Source organism: Rhinatrema bivittatum, chromosome 4 (genome assembly GCF_901001135.1).
Source record: "Rhinatrema bivittatum chromosome 4, aRhiBiv1.1, whole genome shotgun sequence".
Taxonomy (NCBI): domain Eukaryota; kingdom Metazoa; phylum Chordata; class Amphibia; order Gymnophiona; family Rhinatrematidae; genus Rhinatrema; species Rhinatrema bivittatum.
In genome coordinates, this window is record NC_042618.1 from 200498319 (window position 1) to 200522695 (window position 24377).

A 24377-nucleotide genomic window follows, 5' to 3' on the forward strand; every position below is an offset into this window, starting at 1 on the left:
CTATTGAGAATTTGGAGCCATATAAACCATGCACCAGATGCATGTGTTGTCCTCTTAAATCTACACAGACTAACATCATTACAGCAACGGGCAGAGTGATAGCCCTACCCGAGTTTTCTTGCCATTCCACATTTGTGGTCTATGCTATCTTTTGCCCATGCCCCTTGGCATATGTGGGCATGACAAAACATCAAATAAGGATTCGCTTAACAGAGCACAAGTGCTGCCTTAACACAGGCAGGCTTGAGGAATCTCTAGTTGCTCACTTTAAAGAATGCAATCATGAATTCAAGGATATTAAGTTGACAATTTTGGAGGTGGTTAACCAGCATTGGAGAGGAGAAGACAGAGTGAAGAGGCTCAGACAATGTGAACAGAAATGGATTTTCCTTTTGAAATCGGCCATCCAGTGCTCCTACCACGTGACAGGGGCCGGCCAATGGCACGGTTACCCTGTCACATGGTAAGAGCAAAGGGCCATCAGCGCCATTTTTATTAGTGGCAGCCGATGGCCCGAGAGCGGGAGATCGCTCCCGGGGCCCACTGGACCACCAGGTAATTTTAAAATGTTTTTTGGGGGGTCAGGAGGGTGGTGGAGGCTAAGGGAGTGGTTTTAAAGGGTCGGGGTGGGTTTTTAGGTTGTGTCCTAATTCCCGTTAGTGTGCACTAACCCGATTAATGATTTTTTCATGATAAATTGATGGAATTTCTATTGTATCGCACTCTTTAACGATTAATGATGATTTAAAAAATATCAGACGATATTTTAAATCGTCAAAAAACGATTCACATCCCTAGACCTCAGTGACAAAAAAATCATAAAACTGTTCTAAAGAACAAGATTATAGAATATATAGAAAGACTTGGTTTAATGGGACACATCCATTTACACAAGGGAAATCTTGTCTCACCAATCTGCTACATTTTTTTGAAGAAGTTAATAAACATGTGGATACTGGTGAGCTGGTGGATGTAGTGTAGTTGGATTTTCTCAGGAGTCTCTTAAGGGGCACTTTGAATTTAACAGAGTGCCCCATGAGAGTCTCCTAAGAAAATTAAAAAACCACGGGACAGGAGCATTGTCCAATTGTGGATTGCAAACTGGTTAAAAGATAAGAAATAGAGATTAGGACTAAATGGTCAACTTTCTCAGTGGAAAAGGGTAAACAATGGATTACCTCAGGGATCTATACTGGGACTGATATTTTTAAATATATTTATAAATGATCTGTAAAGGAGAACATCGAGTGAGATGATCAAATTTGCAGATGACATAAAATAATTCCAAGTTGTTAAATCACAAGCAGATTGTGAAAAATTACAGGAGGATCTTAGAAGACTGGAAGACTTGGTATTCAAATGCCAGATGAAATTTTAATGTGGACACATGCAAGTGATGCACATGGGGAAAGGTAACTCACACTGTAGTTAGATGATAAAAGGTTACATATTAGGAGTTACCAGACAGGGAAAGTATCTGGACATCATAGTGGATATTACATTAAAATTGTCGGCTCAGTGTGCTGCAGCGATCAAAAAAGCAAAGAGAATGTTAGGAGGTTTTAGGAAGGAAATGGAGAATAAAACAGAGAATGTCATAATGCCTCTGTATCACTCCATGATGAGGCTGCACCTGGAGTACCATGTACAGTTCTGGTTGCTGCATCTCAGAGAAGGGCGACCAAAATGATAAAAGGCATGGAACACCTCCCCTATGAGGAAAGGCTAAAGATGTTAGGGCTGTTCAGCTTGGAGAAAAGACATCTGAGGTGGGGATATGATGGAGGTCTATAAAATCATGAATGGAATACAGGGGACACTCCATGAACTTATTAAGTAGCACATTCAAAACAAATCAGAGAAAATTCTTTGCACTCAAAATAAGCTCTGAATTTCATTGCCAGATAATGTGGATAAGAATTAAGGCAGTTAGATTTGGACAAGTTCCTGAAGAAGAAATCCATAAACTGTTATTAACCAAGTAGACAAACGGCCCAATTTTAATAGGGCCATGTGCATAAAAATGGGGGGTTATGCATGTAGCTGGGCTTTGTGCATGCCGTGCGCATTTTCAGAAGGGCCCGGCCACGTGTGTAAACCCAGTTACGCACCGGTGCTGGGCCTCTCCAAAGGGGCGGGCTGGGGGCATGGTCTGGGTGGGTCGACACAGCACCATTAGTTGCTCTCCTGGGGAAGCGTGCGCCGGCAGCCATCCAGCGCTTGGAGGCTACTTCAACTCTGAAGTTGAAGTAAGTACCAAAACAAAAATAAAACTACTAGGTAGTAGGTAGGGGTTGGGGAGGAGAGGGGGAAAGGTAGGAAGATTAGATGGAGGTTGTTGCATCTGTCGGTCGCAGATGGCTGCGACCACTCTGCCTCACCTCTTTTTTTGCCTTTCTCCACCTCCATGGGTAAGATGGCTGCCTCTGGTGCTGAGTGCCAAAACCCTCAGCGTCTCCAACTCAGCATGGGCATCCCGTCTGCCATGCTCCTTCCTGTGGCCTCCTGGGGTGCGCACATGCACGCTGCCTACACTTATCTACATGACATGGCGGGAACCTCGGGGACATTCCCATCTCATGACGTTCATACCTCCGGGTATTTAAGCCTCTGCTCTGCTCAGAACGAACGAGTTAGCAAGGACTTCGGTTTAGCACCTCTGACCGCTTCTAAGCTGCAAGCTTAGATTCCTCGCTACCCTCCGGGGTATCTCACTTCTGAAAAAGCTCTGGGCACCCACTCCTCAGGGGCCTCTCGCTTCCAACTACCCTTTGGGATTTCTACCACTAACTAGACAACCGCTCCTCGGGGGTCTTTCTTCTCTTTTCAGGATTCTGCGCTTCCAGGTACTCGCTCCTCGAGGGCCTATCCAGCTCAGAGTATCCTGCACCACGGACCTCAGGTCCCACCGTCACCATCCACAAGGGGGATTCCGGCACTACTCTTCAGTGAGTACCTCTATGATCCAGCTCTCCAATTCCACCCACCAGGTTCAGCTTATCCCGCTCTGCGGAACACTACCAACCTTCTACATCTGGGTTAGACCTAGTCATCTGAGGCTGTTTGAACGTATTGGCACCTTGCTGGACTTCAGTGCCATATCCTCCTGCACCATTACCATCAACCTACAGCCGTACAATAAAGCTTTCCATCTCCAGTGTCTGCTCTCTGAGTCTAGCCTATCGCTGTGGTTCCCCACGGGGCCCCTCCCCATGGGAGGAGTCATCACCACTGCGACTAAAAGTCCACACTATGCCTCAAACCCAACAGAGGTATAGGGAAGTTCCCTCCCAGTCCGCTCCTTAATTAGAGTGGAATGGGAGGGAACTGAGAGGGAACTTAGGAAGCCCTACTTGCGTTGCTGTGCATGTGTGCATGGCCATTGGATTTTATAACATGCGGGTGCTGGCACATGCATGTTATAAAAATGGACACACACATACAGATCTTAAAATTGACTGCTTAGGGAATAGGCACTATTATTGTGCGATAGAAGCATGGGACCTATTTACTCTTTGCGATCTTGCATGTATTTGTGACATGGATTGGCCACTGTTGGAAACAGGATACTGGGCTTGATGAATCCTCAGTCTTTCCCAGTATGGCAATTCTTATGTTCTTATGCTCTTATGACTATCTAGGGACCAGGTCTGCAATATGTCCAAATTATTCATAATAATAAAATTGTGATTCTGTTATTTATTTATTTACAATGATTTATGTTTCACATTTTTACCAAAATATTTGTTTGATGTGGATTACAACAACAACATTACAAAATAGTACAAATGAAACAGGCTAAAAGCAGTTAAACAGAATAAACATAACATCTCAAATAAAAGCAAGCCTAAACAAAAGTGCCTTTAATGCTTTTCTGAAGCACCTATAATCTGTGATTTCATGCAGATCAGAAGGTGGGGCATTCCAAGCAATGGAGCAGCCAGGGAAATAGCACCGCCTCTGGTCTCTTGCAGACGAACTGATTTAGCTGAGGGAATCGTCAGCAATAGCTGATTCGCCGAACAATAGGATTTCAGTAAATTTCTAATATAAATTGGACCATCTCCTTGCAAAGCATGATAAGTTATAGTAGGAATTTTAAACTTAATTCATGACTCTAAAGGCAGTCAATGCAGCTTTTTCAAAATGAGAGTAATATGAGCAGACAAAGGGTTCCCTGCCACTACTCTGGCTGCTGCGTTCAATAACAATTGTAAAGCTTTCAAATGTGATTTCGGAAGACCAATATAAAGTGCATTGCAGTAGTCCAAAATAGATTAAACAAATATATATGCATGATAGTTTTAAAATCATTTTTCTCAAGAGTATTTATTTTTTTATAAATGTATATACCACTTATCAGATTTCCTAAGTGGTTCACAATAGTACATTTTAATTGCCTTAAAATCTTAAATTTAAAAAAATCCTCTTTTTACTACTCCTTGCAAATGATATTGCAAATTAAAAGCTGTATCAAAAAACACTCCCAAGTCGTGAGCAATCTCCACTGAAGCAATATTGATATTATCAAATCGTAAATAAAGAGGTAACATAGAACTTTCAACACGAGTGATTGGAAAAATTTGATTTTAGCAACACTGCATAGTAAACCAAAACCATTCTGTGTCATCCATAACCTCACTTTGTCAATAGACTGTGAGCATTTTGCAGTGTTGCTTCTAAAGAATTTGTAACTGAAAACAGCAGCTGCAGGTCATCTGCATTCATTCTGAACTCAATCCCAACTTCGACTAGCAAAGTACAGAGAGGGTGCAGCTGATAAACAAGAACCTTGGGATAACCCAGAGCACAGAGGCACCCCCTCAGAAAAACTTTTACCTATTCTAACCTATTGAACAAGTTCGGTTAGAAATAGTTAAAACCACTTCCCTACTATACCACCAATTCCAATATCTAGAAGTCGCCGAAGCAGGAACGTATGAGAGAAAGAATCAAATGCAGCAGAGACATCCACAAAAAAACCCCATCACTACTGCATGCTTTTGATCTAATTCTGGAAGAATCAGATCCAACACTGAAAGTAACAACTCATCATCTATTTATATTTCCCTACTTGCGAGCATGACACGATAAAACGCAATGTGTAGACCTATGCACAACACGAGCCACTACAATTTGCAACTTTCCTTTGGAGGTCTGGGGCAGTTTCATAAAGCAATGAAGTTTTATGTGAGCCTTAGGGTAGCTATCTGACCCAAATGAACCCTAATAGGTGGAGCCAGTTCATGTGTTTCCTACTGCATCTATATAATATGGGTAGCCAGGACAGTCGCTTCTGCCCACGCCTGTCCTTTTACAACCAATAAAATACACTTAACACAAATTGGGATCAACAGGCCGCAGCTTTTATTAATAACATCCCAGTGCCCGAGCCAGTTCAACATAACCACCAATTACCCCCTTCCCCCGCCCGTCCGCCAAGTGCCAGCAAGATGGGCAATTCGAGGCTACTCCAGCCTGTATGCAGTTACATCATGAACATTCCCCCCACGACTCCCGCCGCCGCCAAGCAAGGGGGCCGACCACTTCGACCCCCGCCACTGCCCAAGCAAGGAGCCGTACCATCAACAACTGCACCCAGTTGTTAGGAACCACTGACATGACACCTGTCAAGTCAGCCACTTATACCCACTACATAATCCCCCAATCAGCTCAGGCTACCGCCACAGGTGCAGGTAAATTACCTGCGACCCCCAAAGGTGCGGCCAGGATCCCCACTCAGTATAAATTCCAAGGCCTCCTGCAACGCGTTCAAAAACATATCCAAACCCACGAAAGATAAATGAACCCCGTCCCCTTAAAGAACCCTGGCTCCAGGCCTCAAACCCAGTCATGGCGGATATGAAAACCCTCCACACCCGTCAACCAGGAGCCGATCTGCTGGTTTGCCTTGGCCCGACAACGGCGCCAGACCTTATTCGCGAGCAAGGCAGGCCTTGGAATAATGTCCGACCAGCAAAAACAGCTTTCGGGAACAAACAGGAGACCATTGCCAGGTCCTTGCGCACCATGCCAATAAACCTGCAACCCGACATTTTACCCCATTCGTTCCCTCCCAGATGAATGATTAAGATATTCGGCGGGGTGAGATGGCTGAGCTCCTCTCGTAAACAAGGCAGCAACTCCGTCCAGCACATTCCCCGTCGCCCCAACCAGCAAATGTTCACCCCCCGTCCCTCCAAGTCCAAGTGTGGCCCATATAGACGTCCACAAGCGTGAGAATGTGCCCAGGCAATGTAAGAATGTCCTACAATCCACACCACCATCCCCCGTTGTGCTGCATCTGCAAAGAGAAAGGGATTAATATCTTGGACGACTTAATTATCACCAGGTCGCACATACCCAGTGAAAGCATCTGACTTCCACATACCGATCCTCTGAATCACCCCCCCCCCCCCCCCCCCCCCCGACAAGCCTGCCCTAATCCGGAAGCAATAAGTCCCAAACCGCGAGGTATCCAACCCCAGAGCAGTCAAACACGCCCACAGAACTGCCTCAAATTGAAACTTCATCAGAGACCACAGGTCGTGGTGCACCAACAAATGAACTCCTCCCTCTGGTCGAATTCTCTCAAAAGCCAGTGCTTTTGCCACAGGACAAGTCTGCAATCCCAGAACTGGATGAAGCACCACCATTGACCCCTTACCCGCTTGATCAGTTTTGGACCTATGAATAACCAAGGTCACCGAATCCTCCCGTATGTTCACATTCTTAAGCAAGAGGCCAGAAGCCTTGGACCTCTGGGAAGCTCGTGCTACCAACTCGCTGACACGAAAAGTGCCAAAAAAGGTGAACACAAATGCGAGTCGAAACAGACAACACTCATATGTGCTATTACAAATCACGAGCAGTGTGTCCCACAGCCTACCCAAAATCTCATGAGTAATCGGGAGCCGTTTATCTGGAACCACTACTGACCCTCGGTCCCATCCCAGCATCAACCAATGAACCAGGAATCTTCCGACAGGGAAGCCCCAGCCATGAGCTCTCATAAAGAAGGAGAATCCAGACAACTGCCTGCCCATTGATGCCCTGGAAATCCCATTCTCCTTGGTTCGCTCAATAAACTGTACCATGTGCTCATCCAATACAGAACCCCCCTGCCAACCCAAACCTGCCAAGGAGGACATCACCTGGTTTGCAGATGCCATATAACTGCTCCAGGTGGACCGAGCTAGGGATGCCCGGAGCAGCTTCCATGCTTCCGGGAACCGAGACTCCAAAGGAAATGCAGCACTGATGCTCCCTGCTGATCCGCTTCTGGTACGAGCTCCCAAAACAAGGAACACTTGCAACGAGAAAGAGAATCAGCAAAGACATTAGAAACACCCGGAACATGCCTAGCCCATACAGTGATATTTAATTCCATACAGCGCAGCACGAACTCCCGCAGCAGATCGGAGACCAATATACATTTTGTAGACCGCTCGTTAATGACATCCACCACCCCCTGGTTGTCACCCCGAAACACTACTCTCCTGTCTTCAAACTGCGATCCCCATAGGAACACCGCTACCACAATGGGGAACAATTCAAGGAACGTAATGTTCTTGATAACCCCTGTCCTTTTCCAATCCTCTGGCCAAGATGCTGCACACCAGGCACCCTGAAAATAGGCACTGAAACCAACGGACCCAGCTGCATCTGTAAATAGTTCTAAATCGTGATTAGACACTGAATCATCTTGCCACAGTAATGAACCATTGAAATCCAAAAGGAAACAATCCCAAATCTGCAGATCTTCCTTCAACCGTTCCGTAATGCGAAGACGGTGGCCACTCTTCCGCAAGCCTTCTCAAAAATACCCTAGCCATAGGCATCACGCGGCAAGCGAAATTCAAGCTGCCCACAAGGGATTACATCTGACGTAGTGTCATCTTCCTGGCCCGCAATGCCCTGGCCACCAAATCCCTCATTGCTTCCACTTTATCCATCGGCAAGCGAGATATCATTCTGACCGAGTCCAACTCGATGCCCAAGAAGGTAATACGTGTACAGGGACCTTCCGTCTTGTCCTCAGCTAACGGGATGCCGAATTCGGCCGCAGTGCTCTGGAAACAACTCAATAGATGCGAACACATCAACGAAGATGAGTCCCCCACAAAAAGAAAATCATCCAAGTAATGCATGATGTTACCCACTCCGGTCCGCTCTGCCACCACCCAATGCACAAAGGAACTAAAAGTTTCAAAATAGGCACAGGCAATGGAGCACCCCATAGGCAGGCATTTGTCAAAGTAGAAAGATTCCTGGAACTGGAAGCCCAGCAGCAGAAAAGACTCTGGATGAATCAGCAGCAATCGGAAGGCAGACTCGATATCCACCTTTGGCATCAGGGCCCCCACGCCACAGCGCCACACCATTGACACCGCCAACTGAAAAGAAGCATATCTCACCATGCACCGATCCTTGGGAATGTAATCGTTAACCGAATTACCCTCAGGGAATGACAGACTGTGGATCAAATGAAACTTACCCGCCTCTTTTTTAGGCACCACCGACAAAGGGAGGAACCTGAAAAGGACCCGTAATCCTGCCTAAATCGATCTCCTGTTGCACTTTAGAGGCTACTACATGGGTCAGCTTGCGCACCGACGGACAATTCTGACCCCCCCCCCCCCCCCCCACCCTGATCGGCCCCTCAAAGGGGACATGGAAATCATATCTAAAACCCTGAAACAAAAGTAATGCCGCCTCCACCTTGGGATACCTACCTAGCCTTATTGTCATAGCTGCTAGATGGACTGGGGTAGGAGTCAACTCCAGTACCTCACTTCTGAGGGCCTTTTGCCACAGACCCATTGCCACTCCTGCCACTGGATTGTTTAGGACACTTGGTGGTGGGGTGTCCAAACCCACAGTTGGAGCAAGCATGCTTGAACTTGCAATCGGGGAAGTTACATGTCGACCGGTTGAACTTCCAACACACATCTGGGAAACTAACCCCGACTCTACTGCCCCCTGCCAGAGCAGGTCCCATCCGAAATGGCCACCCACCTGGTGCCCCAGGCATTCCGCTACTGTCCCCTATGCCCGATAACCCCACTTTGGCACACATCTGTGTCAACCACAACCCCACATCCCTACTGCCCCAAACCATAAATTTGTTCTCCTCCATCTGGTCTCTAAAGTGCTCATCATAATTGAGCCATGACCAGCCCTCGTACACCCGGCTGGCTGCTAGAATAGCATCTGCATACGCCAGCATGGGACCATACTGAGTTGGGTCGTGATGGCCCACAACACTAGCCAAACGGAGGAATGAGCGGATCCAGTTGTGCACATTGTGAGCCACCCTCCGTTGCGTACCCTGAAAATCTATCTACACTTCTCTTTTTCCTTTTCTCCCTATGTTTACCCCTACGTCCCTCCAACAGCTGAAAAATATCGTCACAGAAGCATCATCCCCCAGCATCTCCGCCTCCTCCGACATTGTTTTAAACGGAGAAGGCCCAAAGTGGAAACGGGAGCGGAACCCAAGCAGCGACAATACGCCACAGCAGGTAAATTCAAATGCCTGCCGAACCCCCAGGACCCACCCTCCTATTCCCGTCTGCCCCTGCTGGAAGGGAACCAATAAGTTCCCAGAAAACTCAGAGTTTTAAAAATAAACCTCTGATGCCGCCCCCCCCCCCCCCCCCCCCACCTCGTCACACCGCACGAGCCCGAGTACAGGCCGTTGCACCTCCCCCCATCAGCTCTTAACCCCTGGCGTGCCAGCTAGTAGCCTGGCACCATATTTCAGTGGCCAGGCAGGTACGGGACCTGCCTGACCTTACAGTCTTGTTGTTCCATATCCTCTAAGAAAAATAGGATTGACTCAGTTGCTAGTTTATATTCTTTTTTTGGACCGAACAACCTGATCCCATGCCTTGGCCTTCTAGAACCTGCTCCAACCTCAATGATTATTACCATTTGTGACAAGGAAGGCATAAACGAGGTACCAGAGGCCTTCATTAGCAGAAACCTGGAACTTGGATTTTTCCCCATTTTTAATCTCTTTCCCTCTTATTTAGCCCAACCACTGCAGAGGCAATGTTCTGGCCCAGGAGCACAGACTGTGGTCTCTTCCAGTCCTGCCTAACTGCAGCCATATGACAGCCAGAAGCAGACACTGTTAAGCAATAGATGGGACTCCTTTATACCCCAACACTTCCTGGGGTTGTGAGTGTTAATTCTGCAGCATCTCCAGCCCCTGCTGACCTGATAAGTAGGAGCCAGACTCAGGAATTGAACCTAGGTCTTCTGTTTTGCAACATCCAATATGACTCCTGAGCCATCAAGTTGGCCACAAATTTGCCATATGTTGATGGTTTGTACTGCATGTTCCTGTTGAATAAACTCCAGGATATGTTTGCATATTTTATAATTAAAATCAATTTGACCCTTTCACTTACTGTTTGCTGAAAATGAATCACTTAGCTCAGGACATGTTTGTCCTATTTATGACACCAAACAATGATGTCATATAGGAAAACACAGTTTAGCCTGTCCTGCTTATGACACCAAACAATGATGTCATAAGCAAGGAAAACACAGTTTAGCCTTTCCTGCTTATGACACCAAACAATGATGTCATAAGCAAGGAAAACACAGTTTAGCCTAACAAATGAACAGAACAGATGTGAAGTTACAGTGCAAGGGAGAACATTGAACCTAGGCATCTCACAGTCACAAGGTGATCTGCAGCAGTGTATAAATGCTCAAATAAAAATATCTTGAAAATATGGATTTCACAAGGAACTTCCATTTTAAAAAAAATGCAATCCAATTATAATGATTTCTAGTGATATATCTCAGAAAAGAGGGAAGTAAAAAGTTAAGCCTACAGTTTACTTATTCTTGAAAGGAAAAAAAAAACATCTAAACAATTACAGCTCTTTTCCACCTACTCTCTCACTTTTACTTGTTCCCTGACTTCATAAATAGAAGTTGTCAGGCTTCCATCTGTAAAAGAGAGTAAATGCAGCCTTCAGGGAGGTGGGGGGACGCTGCTGGCTGAAGCTATTGAAGTTGTCATTGCCGCAATCAGAACACTTAAATCACTGACACAGAATAATAACAATACATTACTTACACTTCCAAAAAAAAATAATAATAATACTAGCAAAGATGCATTTCGGTCCCAAGAGAGACAGACGGATAAGCAACAGACAGACGGAGAAAGAGAAAGTGGCGGAAAGACATTGAGCATGAGTCAGTGGTATAGGCAGGAAATGAGCCCAATGAAAAGCAAAGACAAGCACAGCACAGCAAGAGAAACAGCAAGCGGGAATGGCAAGGCAAGATCAAGAGGCTGCCCGGGGACTGAGCAGCTCAGAATTGTGAGTTGAGATTTGCTGTAATATATTGCTGCGTATGCGTACGGCAAAAAAAAAAATCAGCACAGCTTCGAGCTGATCAGATTAATTGGGATGGAAAGTGAGACTGGAAGACAGCAAGCAGAGGGGAGGAGGGATGGTCTCTTCATCGAAAGATATAGGGCAATATTGGCACTTTGCACAGGGAAAGAAATACTTTTAAAATGGGTTTTACAATGCTTGCAGAGTACAGCACAATATTCTATACTAGTTATTAACATATGAACTTTACTGTGGGGATTTTGCTTTCTTATATACAGTTGGGATTAAACCTGGATTTCAACAGGCAGTGCTGCAATAAAACAAGAGATGGAAGGTATAGATTTCTTTTCAATGCATGTATTGATTGCAGGTGAAAAGTCAGAAGGCTCTTTGCACCCTTAAAATGCATGAGGCAGTCATGGGCAGCTGGCATGTTACAATGACTGTCAACGCGTATCTCACGTGAGGCACCAAAACGTGCACCACTCATACATTATACAGCAATCTCTCATTACATGGCAACTCGCTAATGGAATTTCACTAAAATAGAATTTACTATTTGGGACCTAAATTTGATTTACAGAATGGGGACTTGCTATAATGGAATTTTGTTAGAAGAAAAAAATGAACAAAGAACATGAAAAGTGGCAAAAAGAGTCAAGAGTGACTGATAAAATAACTGAAAGCAGTGTTCTACATTCAATTATATCCTTGTGGGAGGTTCGTTTTGTTGTGCAGGAGCATTAAAACGGTATCTCCCTAGATGTACATAGGAATGGATCTCCTGCATTTTAATGGGAAAACAGATTTCAATCTACAGAATTTTGCTATATAGATGTAACCCCTGCCCTGACTTCTGGCTGGGCACAGAGGCTCACTGGTGAGATCAGGGGCAAGCACAGGACCCAGGCCTCCTAGGGATTCTTCCAGCATGGGGGGAAAAGTTGATCTTTCAAGGCCTTTAGGGGTGTTTCCTCCACTGGAGCTCTTCTGTAAACCAGTCCAGTAAGGCAGTGGCAATACAAAAAAACCACAAGGCATTGATTGTGGGAAACACAAAATCCACATCAGTACACGAAGGCTTAATGCACCAATAGTACAGAAAAATAACAAGTTTAGCAGCAATAAAAATAAACACAATCTCTGAAATGTGTTACGTGTGTCGTCTGCGGCAGACCCGCGGCAAGGCCCCCTCACTTTTCTACAGTGACTCCAGCCTCTGGTTCCTCCTCGCTGACGGCGGTGGGCCGTCAGCTCCATCCTCGGGCCTCCCTTGGTGCCTCCGGCTCTGCCACAGTCTCCGGCATTCCCGGTCCTGCTTCCACTTCTTGTCGGGCCTCTCTGCGTGGCCCACGGAGAGACGCTGCTACTTGTGCCACGCCCCTCCCTAGGCGAGCGTGCACCATTGATTCTTAAGTAGGGACCACGGCGGGAACCTAGCTGCAGCCCCGGATGATCACGTCAACCTGACTACAGTATTTAAGCTCAGGCTCTGCTCTCTAGCATTGCCTTTGCAACAGATCTCCTCCCTGGTCGAGTACTTATTGCTTCCTAGAGATTCCTCTCATCCCTGCGTTCCTGTTCCTCATTGTTCCTGGTTCCTGTCTCTTTGTTCCTACCCTGCTTATGCTTCAGATTGACTACATGGACTTTGACTTTGCTTTGTTGACTTTGCTATTGATCATCTCCAGACCAAGACCTCTGCTTCGTCCAACTACGCATTGCCTATCTTCAGATCCAGACCTCTGCTTCGTCTGACTATGCATTGCTTAGCTTCAGACCTAGTCCTCTGCTTTGCCTGACTACGCTTTTGACCATCTCCATGATCATACCTCTGCCTTGCTTGACTACGCTCTTGACTATCTCTGTGATCAGACCTCAGCCTTGCTTGACTACGCTTTTGACCATCTCCATGATCATACCTCTGCCTTGCTTGACTACGCTCTTGACTATCTCTGTTATCAGACCTCTGCCTTGCTTGACTACGCTCTTGACTATCTCTGTGATCAGACCTCAGCCTTGCTTGCCACTGCCTTTGGATTGCCGCCAGCCCTGACTCAAGCCTGCCCTTGGACGCTTCTCCAACTTACTCCCTGGACATGGTTTCTTCAGGCTTCGGCCTGCTTTTGCTCGAGCGCCCCCTGCCTACCTTCGTTCCATTGGGGCCCGAGTTTCCAGGATATTAACCAGTCCGGCGTAAGACTGTATCATCTCTCACCTGCTGTCTCTGGGCTGAACCAACTTCTACTGCAACTATATACAGAGGTCCACCTAAGTCCTGTCGGCCCCGGCACCCAAAGGCTCAACCCGTGGGGAACGAGGGCTGATATAGGTGAAGCTCCAGCGGCCTCTGTCTATCAGCCCACTCTGCCTGCTGACGGTGGGGAACCGTAGGTCCTTGCCTATGGGTTGTGTCAACCCCACCTCGGCCCAAGGGTCCACCTCCGACACCCAAAAAAATGGAAACAAATGTGACACACTCTGAATAAGTAAGCTCTATGTCTCAGGCACTCCCTCCTTCTGGGTACTTCCCCTGGGTGCAGCTTTCTCTTTACTCAAATAGTAACTGGCCCAATCCTCCTATTAAGTCAGGGACATCTAAAATTGATGCTTCCAATTGAAACACACCTCCAAGGCTGGCAATTTTCACAGGACTCCAATTTGAAACCCCATCCTTTTCCCAACTTAGAAGCACTCTCCCTGGACAAATGAGGAGTAGGGTCTTATAACTCTCTTCCTTAAAACTACCTCTGGGTCTTCCTAAAAAAAACCTCAGCAATCCAATCTCTTCCCATCTGAAGAAATCTCTCTGAATTGGATCTTGAGGAAACATAGGAATCCTTCTCGGCAGAATAAAAACATAAGAACATAAGAAATTGCCATGCTGGGTCAGACCAAGGGTCTATCAACCCCAGAATCCTGTTTCCAACAGAGGCCAAACCAGGCCACAAGAACCTGGCAAATACCCAAACACTAAGAAGATCCCATGCTACTGATGCAATTAATAGCAGTGGCTATTCCCTAAGTCATCTTGATTAATAATAGTTAATGGACTTCTCCTCCAAAACCTTATCCTAACATTTTTGAAACCAGCTACACTAACTGAAGAAGATGTTGGGGAGGTACCCGTAATGGAGAAGGTTTTCATGGGTAATGATTCAGATGGACTGAATCAAATCACGGTGAACCTAGAAGATGTGGTAGGCCTGATTGACAAACTGAAGAGTAGTAAATCACCTGGACCGGATAGTATACACCCCAGAGTTCTGAAGGAACTAAAAAATGAAATTTCAGACCTATTAGTAAAAATTTGTAACTTATCATGAAGACTGGAGGATAGCAAATGTAACCCCAATATTTAAAAAGGGCTCCAGGGGCGATCCGGGAAACTACAGACCGGTTAGCCTGACTTCAGTGCCAGGAAAAATAGTGGAAAGTGTTCTAAACATCAAAATCACAGAACATATAGAAAGACATGGTTTAATGGAACAAAGTCAGCATGGCTTTACCCAGGGCAAGTCTTGCCTCACAAATCTGCTTCACTTTTTTGAAGGAGTTAATAAACATGTGGATAAAGGTGAACCGGTAGATATAGTATACTTGGATTTTCAGAAGGCGTTTGACAAAGTTCCTCATGAGAGGCTTCTAGGAAAGGTAAAAAGTCATGGGATAGGTGGCGATGTCCTTTTGTGGATTGCAAACTGCATAAAAGACAGGAAACAGAGAGTAGGATTAAATGGGCAATTTTCTCAGTGGAAGGGAGTGGACAGTGGAGTGCCTCAGGGATCTGTATTGGGACCCTTACTTTTTAATATATTTATAAATGATCTGGAAAGAAATACGACGAGTGAGATAATCAAATTTGCAGATGACACAAAATTGTTCAGAGTAGTTAAATCACAAGCAGATTGTGATAAATTGCAGGAAGACCTTGTGAGACTGGAAAATTGGGCATCCAAATGGCAGATGAAATTTAATGTGGATAAGTGCAAGGTGATGCATATAGGGAAAAATAACCCATGCTATAATTACACAATGTTGGGTTCCATATTAGGTGCTACAACCCAAGAAAGAGATCTAGGTGTCATAGTGATAACACATTGAAATCGTCGGTACAGTGTGCTGCGGCAGTCAAAAAAGCAAACAGAATGTTGGGAATTATTAAAAAGGGAATGGTGAATAAAACGGAAAATGTCATAATGCCTCTGTATCGCTCCATGGTGAGACCGCACCTTGAATATTGTGTACAATTCTGGTCGCCGCATCTCAAAAAAGATATAATTGCGATGGAGAAGGTACAGAGAAGGGTTACCAAAATGATAAGGGGAATGGAACAACTCCCCTATGAGGAAAGACTAAAGAGGTTAGGACTTTTCAGCTTGGAGAAGAGACGACTGAGGGGGGATATGATAGAGGTGTTTAAAATCATGAGAGGTCTAGAACGGGTAGATGTGAATCGGTTATTTACTCTTTCGGATAGTAGAAAGACTAGGGGGCACTCCATGAAGTTAGCATGGGGCACATTTAAAACTAATCGGAGAAAGTTCTTTTTTACTCAACGCTCAATTAAACTCTGGAATTTGTTGCCAGAGGATGTGATTAGTGCAGTTAGTATAGCTGTGTTTAAAAAAGGATTGGATAAGTTCTTGGAGGAGAAGTCCATTACCTGCTATTAAGTTCACTTAGAGAATAGCCACTGCCATTAGCAATGGTAACATGGAATAGACTTAGTTTTTGGGTACTTGCCAGGTTCTTATGGCCTGGATTGGCCACTGTTGGAAACAGGATGCTGGGCTTGATGGACCCTTGGTCTGACCCAGTATGGCATTTTCTTATGTTCTTAACTGCACTAACCATATCCTCTGACAACAAATTCCAGAGTTTAATTGTGTGTAGAGTGAAAAAGAATTTTCTCCGATTAGTCTTAAATGTGCTACTTGCTAAATTCATGGAATGCCCCCTAATCCTTCTATTATCCAAAAGATTAAATAACCGATTCACATCTACTCGTTCAAGACCTCTCAAGATTTTAAAGACCTCTATCATATCCCGCCTCAGCCGTCTCTTCTCCAAGCTGAACAGCCCAAACCTCTTCAGCCTTTCCTCATACGAGAGCTGTTCCATTCCCTTTATCATTTTGGTTGCCCTTCTCTCTACCTTTTCCATTGCAACTATGTCTTTTTTGAGATGTGGCGACCAGAATTGTACACAGTATTCAAGGTGCGTTCTCACCATGGAGCAATATAGAGGCATTATGACATTTTCTGTTTTATGAACTTTTCCGAATAATTCCTAACATTCTGTTTGCTTTTTTTGACTGCTGCAGCATACTGAGCCAATTATTTCAAAGTATTATCCACTATGATGCCTATATCTTTTTCCTGGCTGGTAGCTCCTAATATGGAACCTAACATCATGTAAGTACAGCAAAGGTTATTTTTCCCTATATGCAACACCTTGCACTTGTCCACATTAAATTTCATCTGCTCTTAGAGATCTGGCCAATCCGACCTATGGCCTCTGCCATCCTTCTAGGACAGGAATCAAACCTGGCAGTCCTCTCCCTTTGGAGAAGCCACTCTCCACTAGAACCACTCTGTTGAGATAGGCACTCCCAAAGGAACCCGGTACTCATGTGGTCACAGGAGTTTTGTTAAACTGCTGATACCTCCCACTGGGGAATGCCAACCACCTTTCACTCTGACATTATTTACTGCATTGAGACCACTGATGCACACTTGTATGGGGCACATTTTGGACTCCCCTTACACAGAAAACATTGCAAGAACATCTATGTTATATATCAGCACTGCTGTATGCACAAGCATATAAACATGTTACAGTTAATAGGGTCAAAATCAGATGGTTAGCTAGCACATTTTTTGTCCTTTTGAGGCTTCCATACTAGTCTGAGCACCCTGAAGAACTTCAGTATATTTTCCTAACTAGAAACCACAGAGTTATCTTAGATACATTTTCAGTCATACGTAGTCAACTAAGTTTGTGTTTTAAAATTCACCTAAATTTAGCTGCAGAAAATATGTCTGGATAAACTGAGGACAGCCATATATGTAATCAGCATTATCCATCTAATTGTAGTAGGCATGTGCAGAGGCAAAAAATTTGTTTTGGTTCAGTCATTCGTTTTGTAGGTTACTGTTATTTGTTCGGTTCACTTCAAATGAAAAAATAATTTTCATTTATTTTCTTTATTTGTTTACCATTATAATCAATGGGGAAACAATGCAGTCTATTTTGTCTCCCAAATTGGGTTTTTCTAATCATTTCTAATGAAACTGGTTGGGTAGACATCATCAGAAGAATGAAGGTATGGCAATACATAAAGATTATGTCAACGTGGCACCAAAAGTGGCATGAAGAGCTCAAGGAATTGCAGTGGGACAAAATGGTGCCATCAGCAGCAGGAGTTCTCCTAGGCACCATAAGAGTAACATAGCAGCAGCAAGAGTGGCCAGAACACCCCAAAGCTCAAAAAGTGAGGCAAAGAGCACCAACACCAGTAGCATGAACCCTCCAAGGCTGTATGAGAGGGGAAAAGTAGCACCAAGTATGGCATGAATAGCTCAAGACATCATGAAGGGGGAACAAAGCAACAAAAGAGGCAAATAAAACCAAGACAGTGATAGAGAGTCCAAGCAACTGAAAGAGTGGCATCAAGACCCCAAAACATCATGAGGGCACAAAGCAGCTTCCCAAAGTGGCAAGAGCACCCCAAGGCTCCAAACGAGGAGCAAAGGGCACAAACCAAATTGGTAGAAAGCCCTAGACAGGAGAAGCAAGAGGAAATCTCTGGAGGAATCCTGAAGTCATTTCCCTATAGCATAATTAGATGAAGGAGCTGGCTGTTCAGGGTGTGTGTGTGTAAATTCCTGTGGGGAAGGGAGAGGTGCCAATTACTCCAAAGGTGTGTGTGTGTGTGTGTGTGTGTGTGAGTGTGTGTGTGAGTGAGAGAGAGAGAGAGAGAGAGTTGCTGCAGAGGTGGGGGCTGGGAAAGGAATGTAGTATGCATGCACATGCATGATGAAAATTCTTCCTCTTAAAATTTGTTTCCCCTGGCAATTCTCCTTGTACAAGCGGCAGCAAATGACGCAAGTTGGAACAGATGATATATTCCCAGGGATATAGACAATAGAAATTCAATAAAGTTTGGCATAGAAAAAAAGTGAAGAGAAAAAAAAGGGAGGAGTGAAAGGAGGGAGAGACAAAGCTTCACTCCAGCTGAGGCTTACACTGGCAGGCCTAGAGAAAAGGTTGGCGAAAGAGCCTGGAGAACGTAAATGTTCTGTAATAGGAAAGGGAGACACAATGACAGATGCTACAGCTTAAGGAGTTGCACTGGACTACAGAGAAGAGACTAAGACCTTACCACAGGAGAGGCTGGTAAGAGGAATCAGTGGAGCTACAGAGTGAGAAAAAGAGAGGGAGATTTTCCTGAAACCCCATCCCCTCCCTTTTCAGGCACTGAAGAAGTTCCAGAGATAGATGGACAAAGTGTGAGTCAAGGAAGTCAGCCTGACAATGTCCTCCTGCTTCTTAGGAATTCCAACTCAACTGGAACTGGGGCAAAGCTGACAAGTTACCCAGTTCCAGGAAGAAGATTTTAGACCAGTCCTGTGTTTGTGATGACCCTTTCCTGATGCATTATTGGACGTTCAGCACTGATTTTAATGGATATAATCAGGGACTACAAATACCACACTGCTTTGGGATGTTCAAAGTCTCCCTCTTGGAACTGCGTAACTTGGCAGCTCTGCTGGCTTCTATTGGGTTATATGGCACCAAAGGCCTTCGTTCAGAACTGTCTGTGATTTTTCCCAAGTTTTGTCCCCTCTCCTTCCCAGTCTAGCCTAGCCATTCACGACAGTCCTCAGCTAGGAACCACAGACTGTGACTCCCTCTGGAACCTGGAACATACCATCTCGTATATGATTACTAAGTGTCACTATTGTGCAGTGGCTAATACTCTTTTTTCCAAGAGGCTATGAGCAATATGTCTGCAGCATCCCCAGTCCCAGCCGGCCTAAGAACCAGAAGCCAGGTCCAGGAATCAAACCCAGATTGCCCACTGGGCAGTGCATAACACTGCAACCAAGTTAACGCTAAAATAACTGGGAGCTATACAATTTGTTATAGCAAAATATGACTCCTAGAATATATATCTACTGCGAAAAAGATTTACTTTAGAGGAGAACACTTTAATTTGTCATAACCAGGGCTTAGTTATAGAAGGGATTTATTATACAGAGCAATGAACTGCAGCAGAGCACTACTATTTACTCTTAAATAATAGTCTGCAGAATAAGGTTGTGTATTTAGTAGTTCCTGCAGTGTCTGTGCTCTTTAATACTGAGGGGTGAGCAGGGACAGAAATAGGATCCTTGCCCTCTGGCCTGGGATGTGTCCATTTGAGCTGCAAATCATCAATGTTTTCTGTATCGTTTTGAAAGAAAAAGAACTATTACAGAACTGAAATAGGCATAAAAACCTCCTTCTTTCCTCAGCTGATAATTTCTCAGCAGAGAAATGAGTCCTCATGATTAAGGGGTAACGTCTGGGTCGCTTAGTGGAATCCTGCCATTGTTTCTGCTTGCAAGCTATTGACCATAAATTATACCTTTTCCCAAGACCTTGCACAGAAATAACAAAAATAATTTAGAGTGTCAAGAGAGACAAAATACTGATTATAGAAGGTGGGGAAGAAGGACATCTGAGGCTGAATTAGGGTTTTAACATAATATTTGTGAATTGTTTGAGGCAACCATATCGCCTGTGGTGAAGAAACAAGGATGGGAGATGAATAGGGGAACTGAAGATTGAGGAGTGAGTGAGAGCAAGAATGGGGGAGAGAGAGGAAGAGAAGATAATGTAAGGGGTGAGTGGAAGCAGATAGGAGAGATAGGTGTGGGGAAGTGAAGTGGGAAGGTTGGGGGGGAGGGGGAGGTGTCAGATGTACATTGTAAACCCTTTGGGGCTAGGACCTCATAGCATGGGACCATTTAAAAGCTGGCAGGCCTGTACATATGGGCAACATAGGAAAGACACATACGCTAGAAAAGGAGGAGCAGCCAACATGATGCAGTGTTCTTGTATGTCTTCTGTTTCTACTGGGGCCTAAGCATACTATCTCCAGGGTGCACCTGAGCTCCACTGTCCCTGACAGACATGTTTCCTGACCAATAACCTAATCACAAGTCAAGGACTTTTATTTTGCTATGAACCCCATGGCTGTTGGTGCACATACCATAGTTAGAGCATAGGGGGTGTGCTACTACATATTCATGGTGAGGACTGTCAGAGCAATGCTGGAAGCTGCTGGTAGCGGTCATAGCATGCCATGATCCTGGTTGCTGGAGGGAATTTCCAAAGGTATCATATAGGTGGAGGTTTAGGATTGGGGGTTATGGATGAGAGAGGGAGAGTAGGAAGAGAAAGGAGCTTTCACACCTAACTTTTGCCAACTGGGTAGGGGGCAGGGGGAGGGAGGAAGGCTGGTGACTAATGGAGAGATTTTTAATTGTTAAAGTTTACTTGGGGAGGTGGTCAGTGGGGTGTGGAGCTAGACTCAGCAGGGCTCCTTTTGCCTACTGTATATTGGGTGGGGGTTGGGGATTCAGGTTTTACAGTACATCCACTTAACTGGCTATATTCCTTTGAATATAGCCGTTTAAATCAGGTTATCTGGCAACAAGCAGCCAGATAACTTTAAACCTAATTGGCAATATTCAAAGACAGCCGGTTAGGATTAAAGTTATCTGGTTAAAGATAGCCAGATAATTTTATTCGGAGATATTCAGCGGGATATTTCTGCCCTGGAACACCCTGGCTCCACCCCTGATCCGGCCGAATAAACAGTTATCCAGCTATCTCAGAGCCAGTCAGTGCGGCGGGATTTACAAATTCGCCATTTTTATGGTTCAGTCCAAACTTAACCGGACAAATGGCACCAAATATGGGCTTCTTAAAGTTATCCTGATATTGTTAGCCATCCAGTCACCGGCTTACAGAATATTGGCCTGTTTGTATTTATTGGGGTACAGTCAGATGGGTCACAAAGGGGAAAGAACTGGTGTTTTTGATGTTACTTTCCCTGTCCATCATGATAAAATACAACCCTTGCCCCTAGGCCAGGTTCACTATACCATCTGCTTAACCATTTTTTGTCTAATTTGAACCCACAGAGGCTGGTGCTCAGTTCACAAGCAGACATCAAGTCTACCAGCTTTTTATGTGCTTGTGAAGGGGTTACAACTGCCAGATAGTTTCTGTGACTGGTGGTGGGGAAGGGGGGATAACACCAGCTAACAAATGAAATTAAATGATTCACAGTATTTCCGTGTGGGCTAAGAACCAATTTGTTATTCAACAACCAACTGGCTATTTTTTTCAACGCACTATTAAGGTAGCTATCCAAGGCTTCAAGCTCCTTCCAATAGGAACCACCTGCTGGACGTCATCCATATAAAGGTTCCCTGTTATGCTGAGAGCTTGATTAATGGCCCCCGAAGGTTGCATAAAGATTAAAAAAAAAAAAAAGCAAGAGCAACAGTACTGAGCCCTGTGAGACCTCACACATAAAACATCTCAGCAATGACAGGGCACTAATCAATACAACATCTTCTGGGATCTCGTTCAGAGAATTGTGGCCTGAATAGATCCCCTGTATAGATAAGTTACACAAATGAAAAAGCAGAGTTTCGTTACTTCAGCTTTTTTTCAGTATGTAATTATCTTTACTGCAGTAAATATGTGCCAGCTATAAGTGTTTGCATCAGTTCTTTAATATTTTGTGGTGAAAACAAAATCTTAGATGTCTATACTCAGCCACAGGCCAGATAGCCAAGTTAGCCAGATAAACTTATTTGCCTAACTTTGCAGAATATCCATGAACATTTATCCGGCTAACTTTGAAGAATGGGCTGTGAAATGCCAGCTGAAATTAAAAAAGCAAATAAATTTGGTGAAACAATAATAATGAGAGTGTTCAATTACCCCAGTATTGATTGGGTTAATGTCTCATTGGGACATGCTAGAGAGGTTAAATTTCTAGATTTGGGTTCAGAAAACATCACTCAACCGAGACTTTACTCGTATCCTTAATGAACCCAATATTACGAGGATTCAACAATGACGAATCTTATATCCTGGTACTAATTGACCTAATGGCAGCCTTTGGCACTGTTGACCATACCCTACTATGCCACCAGCTGAGAAAAGTCGGAATTAATGGCTATGTAATTAAGTGGTTCACCTCTTTCCTATCAAAAAGGACATTCCAAGACAAACTGGGCAACCATATGTCTGACACCTTCCCGATCGATGTAGGTGTCCCCCAGGGTTCAGCACTCTCGGCAACTCTATTCAACATCTATGTGCTTCCCCTAGGTAAATTACTATCTGATCTAGGAATCACCTTCTATCTATATGCTGATTACATTCAGTTCTACATTCCATGAACAATATCAGTTGAAAATACAATACTGATTCTTGCAACACACATGAAGGCTATACAACATAAACTATCTAAACTCAAATTACTGTATTTTTCGCTCCATAAGACGCACTTTTTTTCCCCCAAAAGTGGGGGGAAAATGTCTGTGCGTCTTATGGAGCGAATATAAAAAAAAACAAAAATCTAACAACCCCCCCCCCCAAACCTGCCAAATTAATTTACTACAAACCCCCCCACCCTCCTGACCCCCCCAAGACCTGCCAAAAGTCCCTGGTGGTCCAGCTGGGGTCCATGAGTGGTCCGGGAGCAATCGCCTGGACTTGGGTCGTCGGCTAGCAACCAACGGCCCTTTGCCCTTACTATGTCACAGGGGCTACCGCTGCCATTGGTCGACCCCAGTGATATAGTAAGGGCAAAGGGCCGTCGGCGCCATTTTGATTACTGGCAGCCGATGGCCCAAGTCCAGGAGATCGCTTCCGGACCACTCCTGGATCCCCGCTGGACCATCAGGGACTTTTGGCAGGTCTTGGGGGGGTCAGGAGGGTGGGGGGATGTATTTAATTAATTTAACAGGTCTTGGAGGGGGGTCAGGAGGGTGGGGGTTGTTAATTAATTTAAAGGGTTGGGATGGGTTTTTTTGGGGGGGGGGTTCCCACAGAAATAGAAAGACAAAAGTTTTCTCATCTGGGGAATGGACCGAAATAGCCCTCCCCAGACCCGAAAACAAAATGGGGAGAAAAAAAAATGTTATGCATTCCCCTAATTTGCTCCATAAGACGCACAGATGCCAGGGGACAGAGCAGGTTTAGCACAAAACTTTTTTTTTTTAATTTTCCCCCCTCTGAATCCTAGGTGCGTCTTATGGTCAGGTGCGTCTTATGGAGCGAAAAATACGGTAACTCTAAACACAAAAAAACCCCAAACTGAAATAATTCTGTTAAGAAGAAATCTACCTATGGCAACTCCGCAGACACTTGCTTTGGCTCACTTCAATATTACACCCGCAGACCAAGTACGGGACTTAGGAATACATATTGACGAGAACCTAACAATGGAAAAGCACATAAATAAATTAATCAAATCAGGCTATGCTAAATGGCACTTACTACATAGACTGAAACCATTGCTGACTCACGTAGACTTCCGCACAGTCCTGCAAACCCTCATCTTCTCAAACTTAGACTACTGTTATTCACTTCTACTTGGAGTATCTAACTGTCTTCTAGAAAAACTACAACTATTACAAAATTCTGCAGCTAGACTCTTAACAAGATCAAGAAAATTTGATCACATCTCGCTCTAACTGATAGCTCTTCATTGGCTACTTGTACAATCCCGAATCAATTACAAAGTCTTAACATTAATAAATACCTCCCTCCATTCCAACAACTCTGAACTGGTAGATATAGCTCTACAAGCCATAGAGATCATTAAGATCTCAAAACAAAGGATTACTAGCTGTGCCATCATTACAGAATATGCATCTAACAAAAATAAGAGACTGTGTGTTCTCCATAGCAGGCCCAATACCATGGAACTCTCTA